Consider the following 17,257-nt stretch of genomic DNA (forward strand, 5'->3'; position numbering starts at 1 on the left):
CTCTGCTCTTTCTGTCTCCACATCTCTGTCTTTCCTGTTTCTCTTTTCTCCTTCTGTTTGTTTCTGACTGTCTTCTCTCTTCATCTCTGTCTCTCACTGACTCACTGTCACATTGTGGATTACAAAGGAAACCTCTGGCTTCCAGCCCATTAACAGCCACTGGGGTTGGTGGCAGCAGTTACAGGGCACTCAGACCTGACGGAAGTCTTTAACAGACAAGCCTTCTACCAGATCAGCTCACTGATCGTAAGGTCTGGAAACTCCTTGGCCTCTGACTTCATCACCTCAGAGAGGATGGATTCCCCTTAAGTCAGGGGAGTTTGTACGCTGGGATTTTCTGGAGGGAATCCTGCCTGTAGATTCTCCTTGGGCCCTAAAATCATGGACAATGCTCCATTGCCTATTCCCTGGTGATTAAGGTTGAACACTTTGACGGGGGAGGGTCTTCTGGCTTTAGGGTCTTGCCCAGGACTTTAACTCCCCATCACTTTTGTCTCCTTGTTTTCTCTTTCTCCTCTGATCTCTGGTCCTCCCAAGCCTGTCTTTTGGCCCTCTCCCTCTATTTCTCTCTAATTCTTCTACCTTCCCCCTCTTTCCTCTCTCCTCTGGCTCGCCTCTCTGCTTCCTCTCCTTTCTCTCCTTATTTTCTCTTTTTTTCTTTCTTCCCCACCCCCTTCTCTTTGTCTCTCCCTCTTTCTCTATATTTTTGTCTGTCTTTCTTTGTGTCTCTATTTCTGTCAGCTGGCACAGTGGATAGAGCTCTGGGCCTGGATTTAGGAACACCTGATTTCATATCCCACATAGGACATTAGCTAGCTATGAGACCCTGAGTAAGTCACTTAGCCTCTGGTCATCTCAGTTTCAACTATAAATAATGTGGATATTAATAGCGCTTACCCTTCCAAGGATATTGTGAGGATCAAATAAGATAACATTTTTAACACTCTTAGCACAGTGCCTGGCATGCAGGAGGTTCTTAATAAATGCTTGTTTTTTCTTTTCCCTCTCTCCCTCCCTCCCTTCTTTCATTTCTTTGCTCCCTCCTTTCCTTCCTTCCACCTCCCTCTTCCTTCACCTCCACTATCTTCTCCTCTTTTGCTTGATTCATCTCTGCCCTTCTTTACTTTCCCTGATTTTGTCTTTCCTTCCTTCCCCTGACTCTCCTTATCTTCCTTTTCCTGTGTATATATATTCCCATTTTTCTCCATTCTTCCCCCACTTCTATCACTTCCCTTCTCCCCCTGTCTCATGTTTCTTCTCCACCCATCAATGTTTTCCCCATATCTCTGTCCCCTCTTCCATTCTCTGCTCCCTCCACCCTGTCCCCCACCCCTGAAAGGCTGCTGTTGTCACTTTGTCCCTTGTCAAGTTCCTGAGTGGGAAGGAGGTGGCTTGTGACTTGGTGTTCCTTACATCCTCTGGTCTTATTTATAGGTTGTTGCAGGTATGCATCTGGGACCGCTGGTGAGCTGGGCAGGAGTGCACCCATCTCCCATCCCTTTGCTTGGGAGAGCAAGATACCTTTGTATTGGACCATGATCACAGCTCACTTTGGGTGTGAGTTGTGTTCAGCCAGTCAACAGGACAGGGAGTCACTTTCAGGGAAGGTTGAGGGCAAGGGGAAAGGAGTCAGAAGTGCAGGGTTACAATGAGTGCTGCCTGAATGCGGTTGGGAGTATCCCAAGATAGTCTCCCTGTAGCCTGGGACAGCTATCAGGTCCTTAGAAATGGGAAGGCCCAAGCAAAGTGTGGTACATGCCTTTAACAAAGTATTACTGGGATGTAAGAAAAAGGCAGTTAGAAAGAATTCAGAGAAGCCAGTGGGGGTGGGAGTGGAGCATTTATATAACACTTACTATGTTCCAGGCACTGTGCTAAGCACTTTGCAGATACCATCTCCTTTGATTTTCCATTCAGGTGCTGTTATTATCTCACTTACCAGCTCATTGATTGGAGGGGGTTGGGGTGGGAGGGCAAAGTATAAGAAGACTGGAAAGATGGGAAGGGACCAGATTGTGAAAGGCTTTAAGAGCCAAACAGAAGGTTTTATATTTGATACGAGAGATAATAGATAAATATAATAATATTTAATAATAATATCAATAAAACTACTGGAGTTTATTGAATAGGGGAGTGATATAGTTAGAACTGCATTTTAGGAAGATGAGTTTGGCAGCCAAGTGTAAGATGGACCAGAGTGGGAAGAAACATTCAGCAGAGATGGACTCTAGTCAGCAGGTATAGCCCAGGCATGAGGCCACAAGAACCTATACTAGGGAGGCGGTGGCAGAGCCAGGCATTGTTCTAGGAACAGGAATGCAAAGGCACTCAGGAAGCAGCTCCTTCCCTAAAGGAGCTAACATTCTGTCCACCATAACCTGTAACAACATAAACAGAAAGATCAAAGAAATGGAACTGAATATGGCACGAATATAAGCAAGGGAAGTTAAGAGAATTGAGGAAGAAAGCACATTTGACCCTTAATTTGTAGAAATAAAGGAATAGAGGAATGGAATACTGTCAGATATTGTCAGATATGGTTCATTTTACTGAACTATTTATTTTTTCCTCTAAAAAATATTGTAAGGGAATGGTTACTGGTTAGGAGAGTTGAGTGGATTATATTTGGAAATTAATGTCATACAAAAAACAAAAGGCATCAAGGAAAAATAAAAGAAAAGGTGGTAGGATCCTGCCTCATTTTCTAGCATAAACCCAAGCTAGAGTGGGAATATTCTCATTCCCTAGTTCCTAAAGCCTTCCTCTATTTGCTTTACTGCAAAAGGGGAAAATACTAGTCTTTGTGCACCCTATCTCATAGCACTGTTGCAATGAAAGCACTTTATAAAACTCAAAATGCTGTAGAAATGGGATCTGTTGTTATATTAGAACTATAACTAGGGTGGAAAACTGAAGCTTTTTTCCAGGGCATTGACAATTACAGTGTGCAAAAATTTAAATAACAGATTTAAAAAGAGAATTTTGAGATCAAGGAGTCTCTGTCCAAAGACAGGTCAGGGTCCTGAGGTCTCTTCTCCTCAGGGTGATTTAGAGGGATGCTTAGTGGTGCCACTTTCCCCAGGTGTCATTTTTGTGTCTATGCTCCAGCAGGTCAAAATTGCTTGTTACAGTCTTGTGTTATAGAATTGATCAGGATATTTGAAGAAAGGTACAGATAATTTAAAATATGAGATAACTAAAAAAAACCCTTTTTTTAAAAAAGGTCCTTTGTTGATTGTTTTAAGATATTTTCCTTTACTTATTAGAAATTATTTTTGTTCCTGGCACTGATGAAAACATATTTACATCAGTGGGAAGTGGGCAGAGTGGTCTAGGATCTATACATATGTCAGGGAAAATACACTCTGGGGCAGAAGTAGAAGTGACTCTGATGCAGATAGCAAATTGATTTCTTTTTCTCTTTCTCTTTGTCCTTCTCTGTCTTCCCCTCCCCCTCCTTTTCTTTCTCCTCCTCTTCCTTCTTCCCCTCCTCCTCCTTTTCCTCCTCTAGTAGCTTTGTCCTGCTCCATTTCTGACCTGAGCCAGTTCTCCCCTCCTTAGACGATCTGATGTTCTTTCACCCCATCCTCAACTCCTGGAAATTCACCATATTAATGCCAACATTAGCACATCAGATGAGCCCACTGCATATCAGTACTCCTGAACTCAGGAGGTCAGCCAACTTCAGTCTCCTGATAGCTGGGGCTATGACTTCTGGTGCAATGCTGTATATTAGAGTTATCTGTTTTTGTCTTTTCCCCCTCCTAGCCTATGAGCAGCTTGATAACTAGAATTGCCTTATTCCAACTTCGTATCTCTTGCATTATACACAGAGTAGGTACCTTATAACCATTCTTGGATTGAATAAATGGATGAGTGGAAGGCAAAATGATTGGATGAGGGGGAATAGAAGTAGGTGTGTTAAGAAGTAACAGGCAAAGGACCAATTCCTTCAGACTCTAAATAAGTAGATATCAAGAGGGATTCTGTGGCTGGATTTCCAGTTCTTCAACTGCCTTCTCTCAATGAATTAATTAGAAATGGCTCTATGTTTTGGGAGCACCTTGGGAAAGGAAGTGGGGCTCTAAGAGACAAAATATTGGGCAGGGGGAGCTGGAGGGTCAGTTTAACTTGTCTGCTCTAGTGGCCTCCATTGAGCACCTAGGTCCAGATGTCTTAGAACATAGCCTAATAGAGCTGGAGGAAGTCTTACAACATAGAATGTGAGATTAAGAAGGGCCTGTAGAGTACAGAATGCTAGAAATGTAAGGGACATTAGAACCTAGAATGTCTGACCTTGGGGTACCCTTAGAGCACAGAATTTCAGAGCTGGGAGGGCCCTTAGAACACAGAATGTTAGAGCTAGGAGGGAGAACTGGGAAGGATGTTTGAACATAGAATGTCAGAAGGGGAAAGACACTTAAAATACTAAATGTTAGGGCTGGACAAGACATAGGACATAGAGTGTTAGAGCTCTGAGTGACCTTAGAATATACAAGGGAAGACTTTGTAAGGGATCTTGGGTTATAGGTTATTAGAATCTCAAGGGACTTTAAAATATAGAATATCTGAGCTGGAAAGGGTCTTAAAACAGACATAGATGGAAGTGACTTCAGAGATCATTTAGTCAAATCCCTTTGTTTTACAGATAAAGAAACTGAGGTCTGGAGAAGGAAACTAAAACTTACACAGTTAGAAAAGTCAGGACAAGAACCCAGGTGTCTAGGATTCCTGCTAATACCACAAACTGCCACTGAATGCACAGGTTCTGGGAGGATTGGATGCACAAGGTCCCAATGGGTTGAGTTTGTAGAAAATGGAGAGAGTTGACTCTGACCGCTGCAAAGGGAGGAGGGGAAAGAGAGCTAGGCCCAAAGGCCAGTTATTAAACATCATAGATATGGAGCCTCAAGGAATCTTAGACATGAGCTAGTTCAACCCCTGAGTTTAGTTTAGTTTAATTTAATTTTTGTTTTTAAAATTCTCTTCGTTATTATGAACTTACACAAGAAATGAACATGTAAAGATACTAAGAATAGAAAAAAGGCTTGCATATGAAACTGTGAACTAATGCTACTTGCAGTTTCAAAAAGTTTATATTAAATTGAACACATTAATAAAAACCAAAATAATTAAAAAAAAATCTTCCCTATTTGTTTGGATCTCCTTCCGAACCTTTTTCAGCCTGTTCTATTTAGTATTTCTTTGATGCTCTTTTCCTACCTCCCTCCCTCCCTTCCTCCTTCTCTCTCTCCCTTCCTCCTTCCTTCCTTCCTTCCTTCCTTCCTTCCTTCCTTCCTTCCTTCCTTCCTTCCTTCCTTCCTTCCTTCCTTCCTTCCTCCCTCCCTCCCTCCCTCCCTCCCTCCTTTCCTTCTTCACTCCCTCCCTTTCTTCCTCTTTCCATGACTCACCAGTAACCCCCCCCCCCCAAAATAGAAGCTCCTCTCTCACACCAGAATTAGAAGGGTAATGGATAGAGAGCCAGCCTCAGAGTCAGAGGCCTCAAGTCTTGCTTCTGACATATATTGGTTGTGTGACCCTGGACAAGACTGAATGACCTCCAAGGGCCTCCTCCCTCTAGGACTATGATCTTAAATGAAGTCCATCAGTGGAAGGGCCAGGTGTGAAGACGGATGTCTCATTCTGTGCTTTTCTGTGCCAAGAGGTCCCGAGGCTTCATTTTCCCATACAGGAAGTTGGGGCCCAGAGAAGGAATCTGCTTCACTCACAAGGGTGACAGCTCAGACCTGGGCCTCCTGTCCCTCTGTCTCCAAACCTAGGGCTCCTTCCACGTCTCTGTGGTGGGGTGAGAGAAGTTCCTGTCCTGGCTCAGAGTCCTAAGACGTTAACAATTGAGGTACTGCTGAACCCCCAAATGTGAAGGGTGATGTGCCTGTCTTGCAGATGAGGCAACAGAATCAGACATAAAACTGGAGACAAAAGAGCCCCAGCCAGGCCCGAGCCCCTAACCCTTCCCAGCACAGATGGTGCAATTAGAGGGGAAGGCCAGATTTGATGTGGAAGATTATGCCACTTGAGGAGAGTAAACAGTTCTGCAGGGGGCCTTTTCTCTATTTTAAAAGCAGCCGGCAGCATATAATTCCTCCAAGTAAATTGTACATTTCTATACTTAGGGTGGTTACACCATCCATGGAAGGTGCTCATGTGTGAAAATTAGCATGGTGCTGGGCTGTGGGTTAGCAGCTTCCTGCATGGGGCCTTTGTGGGGACTCTTTTCAGGGGGTCTGGAGGAGGTGGGGGGCTCTTCTGCAGCAGCTCTCTGTCTCCAGTTCCTCCTTTGCTTGGGGATGGAGGGAAGGAGGGGAAGTGATGTGATGGATGAGGGTCTCTTTTCTCCTTTTCTCTGCAGAGGTAATAATAGTGGCTTCTTTAGTAGGGCAAGGAAGCCTAGTGGTTAGAATAGATGCCTTGGAGCTGAAGATTCCCAGGCTCAAAGATCTCCAGCTGGAAGGGACCTCAGACATCATTGACTTCAACCTTCTAATTTTTTAAAGAGGAGGAAACTGAGGCCATGAGCAAGTGAATCGACTTGCCCAAGGGGAGCCAGGTAGGAAACTTCTGAGGAATGATTTGAACCCAAGTCCTCAGATTTCAGAGTAGGGGCATTTTCTCCTGCTTCTTCATTCTTTGTGAGACTCAGGTGCAAAGCCCAGATGTACCATTCACTTCTTGGGTGGCTTTGAGATAATTTCTTCTCTGACCCTCCACTTCTTCCTCTGCCAAGGGAGTGTGTGTGTGTGTGTGTGTGTGTGTGTGTGTGTGTGTGTGTGTGCTTGTGAAGGGGTGGGGTGGGCTTGGGACTGTATAGTCACCAAGTGTCTGCCTTTTTTCCCCCCCTATTAAGTGACTTGTCCAGGGTCACACAACCAGTAAGCATCTGGGGCCAAATTTGAACTCAGATCCTCTTGGCTCCAGGGTGGGTACTCTGTGGACTATGGAGCCACCTAGCTGTCCCCAGGTATCTTTCTAATGTTAACATTTTTTTTTGATCCTATTCTATAGCCATGTAAGGTGAAGACGTGTCTTCTATTCAATTAATTCACAAGCGTTTACACACACATGTGCACAAAGACAGGCAGACAGAAAGATACATAGAGAGACAGAGAGACTAGAAGACCAGATGCAGTGTAAAATATTACATTGAGTGCTAGCCTCAAAGCTAGAAAAGCATGGGTTCAAATCTTGCTTCTATCTTGTATTATCTGCGTGACCCTGGGTGAAATATATGTATATATACATATGTGTGTGTTCAGTCATTTTCAGTATGTCTGACTATTCATGACCCCATTTGGAATTTTCTTGGCAAAGATACTGGAGCGGTTTGCCATTCCCTTCTCCAGCTCATTTTACAGATGAGGAAACTGAGGCAAATGGGGTTAAGTGACTTGCCTGGGGTCACACAGCTAGTGATTGGGGCAGGATTCAAACCCAGTTTCTCTCAAATCCAGTGCTCTTTCCACTCTAGAGGGAGGATGTTTAGCTTTCAGGGGAAAAGAGCTTTTAGAGGCAAAGACAGATGTCTTTAAGGGTCTAAGTTGTTTCCTATGAGAGTGAATTAGGCTTATTCTGCCTGGCCCCAGAAAACAAAACCAAGAGAAATGAGGGTATGGAGTTACAGGAAGAGAGATTTTGGTTTAATATGAGGAAAATCAGCTTAATAGTCGAGCTGTACAAAAGTGTCTTGGGAGGGAAGTGGATTTAACTTCATTGGAGGTATTCAAACAGTGGAAGGTAGAGGGAGGCTAGGTCCCCATTCAGGTGTGACTTGAACTTGGTACTCTGGAGTTCCTTTCATGTTTGAGATTCTGTGATGCTGTGATATCTCCCAGCATGGAAGAGAAAAGGACCTCCTCCTCAAAGCAAGCCTTGTTCCTTGGAGTGGAAAGATAATTCTGACTTCAACCTGGGACGTCCTTAGAGTCAGAAAGCCTCAAAAAGTGAGCTCACCTTTTCCTTTTCCTTCTCTTTCCAAAACAGCAAGAGCAACAGGGAACCCTCAGTTTCCTTTTCTCCTTGTCTGGAATACCCTCTCCCCCTCACCTCTCCAAATCCTATCCACCCATCAAGACCCAGTTTAAATCCTACCTTTCCCATTATGCTTCCTGGACCATATCAGCCCACATTGATCTCTCCCTCTCTCCTTTGACTAATCATAGCCTTCCTATTTGTAATACTCAATCAGAACTTGGGATAGGTCATGGGGGTTGGGGGGGGGCAAAGGAACCTGAACCCTGAAGGTTACATGTGGTTCTCTAGGTCCTCAAGTGTGGCCCTTTGACTGAATCCAAACTTCCTTTAATAAAAGAATTTGTTTGGTAAGACTTGGACTCAGTGGAAAGGCCATACCCAAGGACCTAGAAGACCACATGTGGCCTCAAGGCCACAGGTCCTCTACCCCTAGGATAGATATGTATTGTTATCTAGCAGTAGATAACAACGAGTAGAGATAATGAGTAGAGCCATAGAATGTTAGCTAGGGTTGGAAGGGATTTTAGAAGGAACCTTGGAATTTAGAAGATGAATTCTAGGAGGGACCTTTAAAACACAAAGTATTTATAACCACAGAATTTCAGAATTGGAAGGGAGCTCAGTGCTCATCCAGTCTAACTCATAACCAGAAGGAAGACTCCATTATAAAATCCCTAACAGGTGGCTACATGCAGCCACTGCTGGAAGCAATGAGGTCCACCCCACTCCCTTCTAGGGTAACTCTGGTTCTAAGATATCTGAAAGTTTTCTCCTAAACTTCTTGAAATATAATGTCCAAGTTCTGGTTTTGCTCACACTTTTCAGGTAGGCCAATGATTTTAAATTTTTTTTCTCTTCCATCTGTTTTCTAGGTCAGTTGTTTATGCTACGAGATACCTTACATTTGCTTCTATTTTTTCCAGTTCTTTGACTTTGTCTTTTTGTCTGATGGAATTATTGACTTTTGTTTAATCTATTCTACTTTTCAGGGAGTTTGTTGTTTGAGCAAAGTTTTGTGCCTTTTATGCCCAGCTGTTTATTCTCTTCCCAATTCTTTCTTCCACAGCTCTCATTTCTTTTTTTAAGGTTTAAAATTGTATTTTATTTTGTCTAATTGCATGCACAGATAATTTTCAAAATTCATTTTTGTAAAATTTTGAGTTCTGAATTTTTTCTACCTCCCTCCCTTCCCTCCGCCCTCCCCAAGACAGCAAACAATCTGATATAAGTTATACCTGTTCAATCATGTTAAACATATTTCCACATTAGTTGTGTTGTGAAAGAAGAATCAGAACAAAAGGGAAAAACGTGCAAGACTCTCATTTCTTTTTCACTTCTTTCCTCTAGTGCTCTCATTTCATTGATTAAATTTTTTAAAAATTCTTTTTAAAAATCCTGCTTCTTTTTCAAGAATTTTAGTTGAAGTTTTGCCCACACTATATTTTTGAGTCTTGCTTATAAATATTTTGGAGTCATTCTTTTCTTCTGGGTTTGTATCTTGAATGTTCCTGTTACTATAATAGACTTTAATGGTGGGATTCTTCTTCTTCTCCTTCTCCTCCTCCTCCTCCTCCTCCTCCTCCTTCTTCTTCTTCTTCTTCTTCTTCTTCTTCTTCTTCTTCTTCTTCTTCTTCTTCGTCTCCTTCTTCTCTTTCTCCTTCTTCTCTTTCTCCTTCTTCTCCTTCTCCTTCTCCTTCTTCTCCTTCTTCTTCTTCTTCTTCTCCTTCTCCTCCTTCTCCTCCTTCTCCTTCTCCTCTGTTCATTCTTCCAGACTATTTCCTGACTTTGAACCTGAAATTAAGGCTAGGCTGTGTGGATTTTTGGAGAGAAGTCAGGGTTGATTCCACTTTTGTTTCCCTGGGGCGTTAAGTGTTGTATTATTCCAGGATCTCAGGGACAGCTCTAGGTGAGGACCTGAAAATTTTCAACACTCCTTAAGTTGTCTAATTCATGGCAAAGTCTGGTTGCTTCCCCTCTGCTCTGAGTTCTGTAAATTTCTCGCATGGGTTTGGGTCAGAGCAATGGATTTGTGTCTTACCCTGTTTGGAGTTTCAGTAGACTATTGCTGGATTCAGCCACCATCAATCATCTGCAAAGCTCTATTAGTTCCAAATGACAGAACTGTAGACTTCCCTTTGGTCTGTGACTCCTGACTTGGTTATTCTGCTGCAGACTTCAGACTGGGCTAGTGATTGGGACTGAGACTTTGTTCTTATCCTGAGATCTGAGAGTCACATAGCTGATGTGATTCAGAACTGTTCCTCACTCAGTACACAGTACATAGAAACATGGTTGTTTCTCACTCTGGATGGCCATCCATAGGGTTCAGGTCTCCTCCTCAGTCCACCCTGGGCTTGTGACTCAAAACTATATAGTAAGAGACAGAACCACCAGTATACATCTGTTCCATCACGGTATCCCTAGATGGATTTAGGGCCTCCTATTGACTCATTGCATAACTTCTTTCTGGGTGCTAGAGTGCTCATGGACAGACCCCACCTCCAGTGTCCACAGACCTCTCTGTTTCTCTGTGCTGACCTGGGCTGGAAAAATGACTCACTGTGATTGTTTTCTTGAACTTCCTGAACAGGATTTGGTCTAAACTGTTTTCTAGATCTGTTTGAAGGATTTTTTTTTTTTTAGAGGATTGGGGCTGAGTGAAACTCTCTGTACTTTCTGTACTCTTTCATCTTGGCTCCACCTCCAACACTCATTCTTACTGAATTTCATCTTGTTAGATTTGATAATATATCCTAACCTCTCAGGGTCTTTTTGGTTCCTGACTCTCTCACTTAGTGTGTTGATATTGTTTCCTAGATTTCTCTCATGTGCAAATTTGCTAAACAATATACATATGCCTTTATCCAAATCATTGATAAAAATGCTAAATAGCACAAGGCCATGCACAGATCCCTGAGGCATTCCATTAGAGACAACCATTAACCTCTCTTTGTGTTCAGCCATGTAGCCAGTTCTAAATCCATCTACTTGTATCATCATAGCCTCCATTTTTCTACCTTTTCTTTCATAAAAATAGCAAGAAATCCTTAATCAAACATGTTGTTTAAATCTTGGTCTATCTGTAACATTCTCCTTGACTGCCGATTTAATAACTCAACCAAAGAAATAAGTCTGCCATGACTTATTCTTGATAAATCCATGCTGACTGTGTGTAAATTGTAGCTTTGCTTTCTCAATGTTCACTGTCTTTCTAACAATACATTCTTGGATTTTTGCAGGAATCAGTGTCGTACTCTGTTTTTTTTTATTTTTGAAAATGGAGGCAACATTTTCCCTTCTTCAGGCTTGAGATACCTCAAATAGCTTTCAAATATTTTCAACAATGGCTCAGCAATCACACCTGCCAATTCTTTCAGGACCCAAGGAAGTAGCTCATCTGGGGCAAATGACTTGAATGCATCGAGGATGACTGGGGTCTTTCTTACCATCCCCTTACTTATCTTGGGTACCAGTTCTCTGTTTGCCACTTTTGTTCAGCCATTTTCGAGGCAAAGGTCATTCTCTTTACAGATCAAATAGAAACAAGACAAAAATCTGTTTGCTTTTTTCTCTGCTGACAGTTATCCTTTTCCCTTCACCCCCAAGCAGTAATCCCTTCCCTTCTTTGTTACTTTTCCTTTCCCCAATGCAACCCCACTGTCCTGGTTGGTGGTTGCCTTGCTCAGCTATTTCAGGAGAGCTGCACTCAACTCCACTTGATCAGTCAACAGATATATAATAAGCATTTAGGAGGTGCCAGGTATTGTGCTAAGTGCTGGGATAGAAATCCAGAAAGAAAGAGAAAAACAGCCCATGCCCTCTTCTACTGAGAGAGACAGCAGGTCAATAATTAGGTACACATAGATATCTACAGAATATATGGATGTTTATCCCAGAGGAGGTGGCATTATCATTTGGGGGGAATAGGAGAGGCCCTTTTTAATGGAGGGATTTGAGCACAGTCTTGAAGGAAGTCAGAAAAATCAGAGGCAGAGGAGAGGAGACAGAGCTACCATCTCTGCATCCCAACTGCCTTGCTGCCCTGCAGAAACTTGGGCCAATGGGTCGCTGCTGTCCTAGTTGGTGGCTTCTCTCTGCTGGACCATTATTTTGAAAAAATGTGAGTAGCCATGTCTCACTTCACTCCCTACTTTCCAGTCAAGTCCCCCTCACCAATCTCCTCGATATTGTCTCCATACCTTTTCCTCCCCTCAACCCCGTACCAGTTCTGGAATCACATACCATGACCAAACCAACTACATCACTGCTTCTGATAAGGATGTATCAATCTACCTCATCATGGTCCTACTCCCCATCCCTCCTTGTTCTCATTCTCATTATAACATAAGCTTTAGGGCAGGGACCATTTTTGCTTTTATGTAGCATAAATGTTGGGGCTTATTATCCCAAATCACACTTATACTCTCGGGTTCGGTGCCCAGAGATTGGTATGCACTGCTTCCCTCAGAATGCTGGGGCTGATTTTTTTTTTTTAACAGCTAGCGTTTATAAAATACTTTGAGATTTGCAAAATACTGTTCATATCTTATTTCATTTGATCCTCACAAAAACTTGGGGAAGTATATATTATTTTTACTCTTATTTTACAGATGATGAAACTGGGACAAACAGAAGTGAAGTAATCTGCTCAGCATCACATAACTAGTAAGTTTCTGGGGAGGAATTTGAATTCAGGTCTTCCTGATTCCAAGTACAAGCCTTTTAGCCACTGTATCACCTCAAGTGTACTGAGTGCCCCTCTTCCCCAATCCCATTTGTTCTTCCCAATATCATTTGACTTGCCAGTATCTCCCTAGTATCAATAATCAATAGTCATCAATTAGCTTTTACAAAAGGATATTTATTGAGAAAGTATGGCAAGAACTGAAGTACAGAAACATCTCAAACTGGGAATATGCTCTCTCTTCCGCACAGCAGACTCCCTAAGGAGATTGGGTACAGCTTAAATTGATTGCTACCTAATACTCCCTGTACCTCAGCCAGGGCAGGAGGGAGTGATAGTGATATATTTCATGACCATGAGAGTCCTTTTCCTCTCTTCCCAGAATCCTCACCAAGTTTACTTTTGGATATAACAGATCCAATTAACAAGGGTCTCTCTCCCTTAAGTGAGCTGGCTCCTTGCTGGGCTAGGTCACTCCCTTGATTAGTCTATGACATCTTGGCTTTCTGGGTCTATTCACCCCTGACCTGGGTCAGGCAGGCTGTTTATCAGGGCTGGTTCTTCATGACACTTGGCTATTGTTGCTACTAGTTATGGTTGCTGAGGGGACAGTTCAGGGTTCCTTGGGCCTTTCAAGGATTATATGGTTGTAACCTGGTGATTTGTCTCTGTTATTGGTCAGGATCAAGATCAAGAATGAGCACACACACAAATATACACACACACACACACACACACACACACACACACACACACACACACACACACCCCAAAAGTACCAGGCATTCATGACCACATGGTGGGTGGATGAGGAGATCAGGCAGCTACTGCTGTCGCTTCTCCCAGAAGCCCACAGCATTTCTTCCTCCTCACTTGAAAGCCACCAGAGAAGAGAAAGTACATATGTTTAAACCTTTGGATGAATGATCAGCTCTGGCTCAGAAGCCAATTAAAAGCCCTTTTATCTCTGAACCAACAGGAAAGACCCAGGGGATACCCACCGAGAGGCTGATCCATCGGGCATCTCCAGAAACAGACTCACGAAGCCTGGCTGGCACCAAACAGAGCAAATTGTGCATGATCCAAGGACTGACCCATCATTAGCCAGTCCCCCATTGCATTAGGACTTGGACCTTAGCACAGTGCTAGGATCATAACAAGTGCATAACACATGCATTTTTGTTCACTCATGGAACCTTATCCTCCCTTGAAATCTGCTTTCTCAAAATTTGGGTGCATGTAAGATTGTGCTCAGCTTTCCTCTTCTCTAATGTTAAAACGGGAAGTGGGGATGGCAGGGACTGGGCAATCAACTCTAAATGTGGCTAAGGTTTGGGGGGAAGCATATGGAAAAAGGAATGTTCTGTTATTGACAGCACCAGTGTCAAGGGTCCTGAGTTCAAATTCGGATGTTGTTACTAACTGGATATGTGACCAAGGGCAAAATGCTTGACAGATCCATGCCTCTTTCTTCCTCTGTAATCTGTGAATTACACTGTCTACCTCACAAGGTTGCTGGAAAGGAAGCCCTTTAGAAAACTTAGAGCATTATATATGTGAGAGTTACTTATGTTTATGAAAGGGAACTAAGAATATGGAACACCAGAGCTTGGAGGAAATCTTAGTGTATAGAATTTAAGAACAATAAGGATTCTTGGAAAATAGACCAACCGAAGTAGAAGGAACATAGAATGTCAGAGCTTGGAGGGCCCTTAGAATACAGGATGTCAGAGCTGAGATGGGCCTTAGAACACAGAACGTCAGGACTGGAGAGACCTTAGAACATTGGATGTCAGAGCTGAGAGAGTCCTTAGAACACAGGATGTCAAATCTAGGAGGAGACCTTCGAACAGAGAATTTTCCACAGAGCTGAATCTTACAATTTAAAAGGTCAGACCAGCAGAGGACATTACCTCCTTTCATCCTCACAAAAATCCTGAGAAGGAGGAGCTATTATATTTTACAAATGAGGAAAATGAAGTTAAGTGACTTGGTCAGGGTCACCCGGCTGGTAAATGTCTGAGGGAAGATTTGCCCTTAAGTCTTCCTAACTCCAAGTCCAGGACTCTCACCCAGCTGCCTATACAGGGAAGAGCTATGATGGACTTTGAGCCAGCCCTTGGCCCTGTGTTCTCCTATCTCTTGTCATCTTTTACCTCTTGAGCCTTGGTTTCCTCATTTGAAAAGTGAAGGCTAATCACACTTGTAGAATGGTCTGTTTCTCTTGGTTGTCATCAGGATCCAATGAGTGAGGGAGATACAGAGACCCTTTGAAGCCTTCTGTAGTGCCATGGAAATGCTAGCTATTATTATTAAGAAATTATTATTATTTATTAGGAAATGGCTATTATTAAGAAATATGGTGCCAAGATAAGACCAAGATATTATTATTAAGAAATATGGGACCAGCGTCACTCAGCCTAGTTCATGGCTGACTCACAGATGAGGGAGAGTTTTTTCTCTGGAACTAGATTCTAGCTGCTTAAAGCTAGAAACTCATCTTTTTGATCACCCATAATGCCTGGCACAGGTCGCTCACTGCACATAGAAAACACTCACCTCAGAGACTCTGTGACTTGAGATGCCTCTGCCCTTCTGAGGGTCTCAGCTGCCTACTCTGTAATGTGGAGTAAGTCATGATCTTTGATATCCCATTCTGCCTGCAGAAGTACAGGATTCTGTTCCTGGAGCCTGTCCCAGGGATGCCACTCTGGGGGTCCAGTCTGTTTCTGATTCTCCGCTGTGTGACTTAGGCCATTTCCTCTCTGCTCCATCATCCACGTGCCCCCCTACTCTCACTCCCTGACCTTTCTACTGCAGCAGGGACTGAAGAAAGTTTTCCTTTGAAGTCCAAAGTGATTTGGAAGCTCTTGAGAATGAAGTGTCTCCTGCATAAGTGTTTAATTATCCTATTATAGGACAGTTACTGGGCCCTCAAATTTTAATAATTATTAATATCGTATTAAACAATGAATTATCACGAACAATTAAAATTAATTACATTTCCTACAGTTAATTAAATTATTCTTTTAATGGGCCCAATGACTGTTCAGACATAAAAATTCAGGACCTGGTCCTGGGAAAGCCTGTGAAAAATTGGAATGTGAATGGGATGAGGTGGGTCCATTTTTCTGTCTTAGGGAGGGTCTGGTGCTTGGAATCTAGGTGGGTTCTGAGAATGGCAATGAAAATCATAATGCTGCACCTGAAGTCTCTCCTTCTCTCAAGGCCTAGCTTAAAGCTGCCTTCCTCCAGGGAACCTTCCATGACTACCTTCTCCTTGGTAATGAGAGAGCTCAGTGGCAATACAACATTTGGTGAGAATAGCTAGGGCAGCTAAGTGGTGCAATGGGTAGATTTGCCAGGCTTAGAGTCAGGAAGGCTCATCTTCCTGAGTTCAAATCCAGTCTCAGATACCTACTAGCTCTGTGACCCTGGGCCAGTCACTTAATCTCTATCTGCCTCATCTGGAATATTAGATGGAAAAGGTAACGGCAAACCACTCCATTATTTTTGCCAAGAAAACCCCAAATGGGGTCATGGAGAGTCTGACATGCTAGAAAAGTGACTGAGTACCAACATCATGGGTGCTGGAGAAGTAGCTCATTGGACTGGGAAGTCAAGGGTGGCAGCATCGATGTTATTTGATATGAAGGTGGGGGGTTGGGGGACTTTGCTCTAGTGCGGAGGGATGATCTAGGGATGTGGTCTGAACTGCTCCCAGTGTGTACCAGTGGGGACAAAGCCCAGATGAGGCTGTGATCAGATTCCACCTACACTTCCCTTGTGCTCACAATGAGAACCACAGAATTTGAGACATGTAAGGGATCTCAGCAGACCTCTGTTCTGATACATCCATGAAATACATCTCTGCTCAGTTGTGCTAGTGGGATTCTAGCTTCTTGCCCCTTAAGGAAGAGACTTGGGGGTCATGGGACAGGTTAACACAAGTCCACATAAATATAGGAAATGCAAGGAATGCCTATGGGCAAGGGAGGGCCTAATCCTGCCCCACTCACCCACTCTGCCTGATCCCTAAGGGGGAGAAAAGTGGGATCTGCCTTCCTGCCTCAAGTGTCTTCTTACTACAAGCCATCTTCCTACCAAGTTACTCCCCTTCCCCCAACTCATTAAACACTAGTAGGGCCCTATTATTCCACAGAAAATCCTCTGCCTGACATTTAATACCCTTCACAAACTGGTCTCCTATCTTTCCAATTTTGGTAGATGTTCCTCCCCTCTAGGCCTTCGATGATCCAGCCATACTGGTCCCCCACAACGTCCATCTCCCAGTTCTAACTCTTTGCCTTTGAATTGTCTGTGCCTCAAGCCTGGAATGCTCTCCCTCCTCTTCATTGTGCTTCAAGACTCAACTCAAACTCTACCTTCTGCAGGAAACCTTGGCAGCCCTCTCCTCCTCTGAAGTGAGGTCCCATTCCCATGGTGTGTGGCTTGGATGTACATGGTTTGTATGTTTGCTCCCCCCTTTGACTGTAGACTCCTTGAGGACAGGGACTGCTCTGGCCTTTCATCATATCCACAGCATTCAGCATGGTGCCTGGCACATAGAAAACACTTAATAGG

General features: G+C 43.3%; 1 long non-coding RNA gene across 2 annotated transcripts in view; it reads left to right on the forward strand.

Annotated features, from left to right (window-relative positions):
* Positions 1-17,257, forward strand: part of LOC140504288 (uncharacterized) — a 153,187-nt gene that overhangs the window by 99,054 nt on the left and 36,876 nt on the right. The window contains exons 4-5 of one of the 2 annotated variants that reach the window (XR_011967041.1): positions 12,600-12,654; positions 13,653-14,130. The exons of the other annotated variant lie outside the window; for it this stretch is intronic. This is a non-coding gene — a long non-coding RNA (uncharacterized lncRNA). Of the gene's footprint in view, positions 1-12,599; positions 12,655-13,652; positions 14,131-17,257 lie in introns of those variants that run through there. 2 annotated transcript variants of the gene reach the window in all.

This window comes from Notamacropus eugenii, chromosome 5, assembly GCF_028372415.1.
Source record: "Notamacropus eugenii isolate mMacEug1 chromosome 5, mMacEug1.pri_v2, whole genome shotgun sequence".
In the NCBI taxonomy this organism is placed as follows: Eukaryota; Metazoa; Chordata; class Mammalia; order Diprotodontia; family Macropodidae; genus Notamacropus; species Notamacropus eugenii.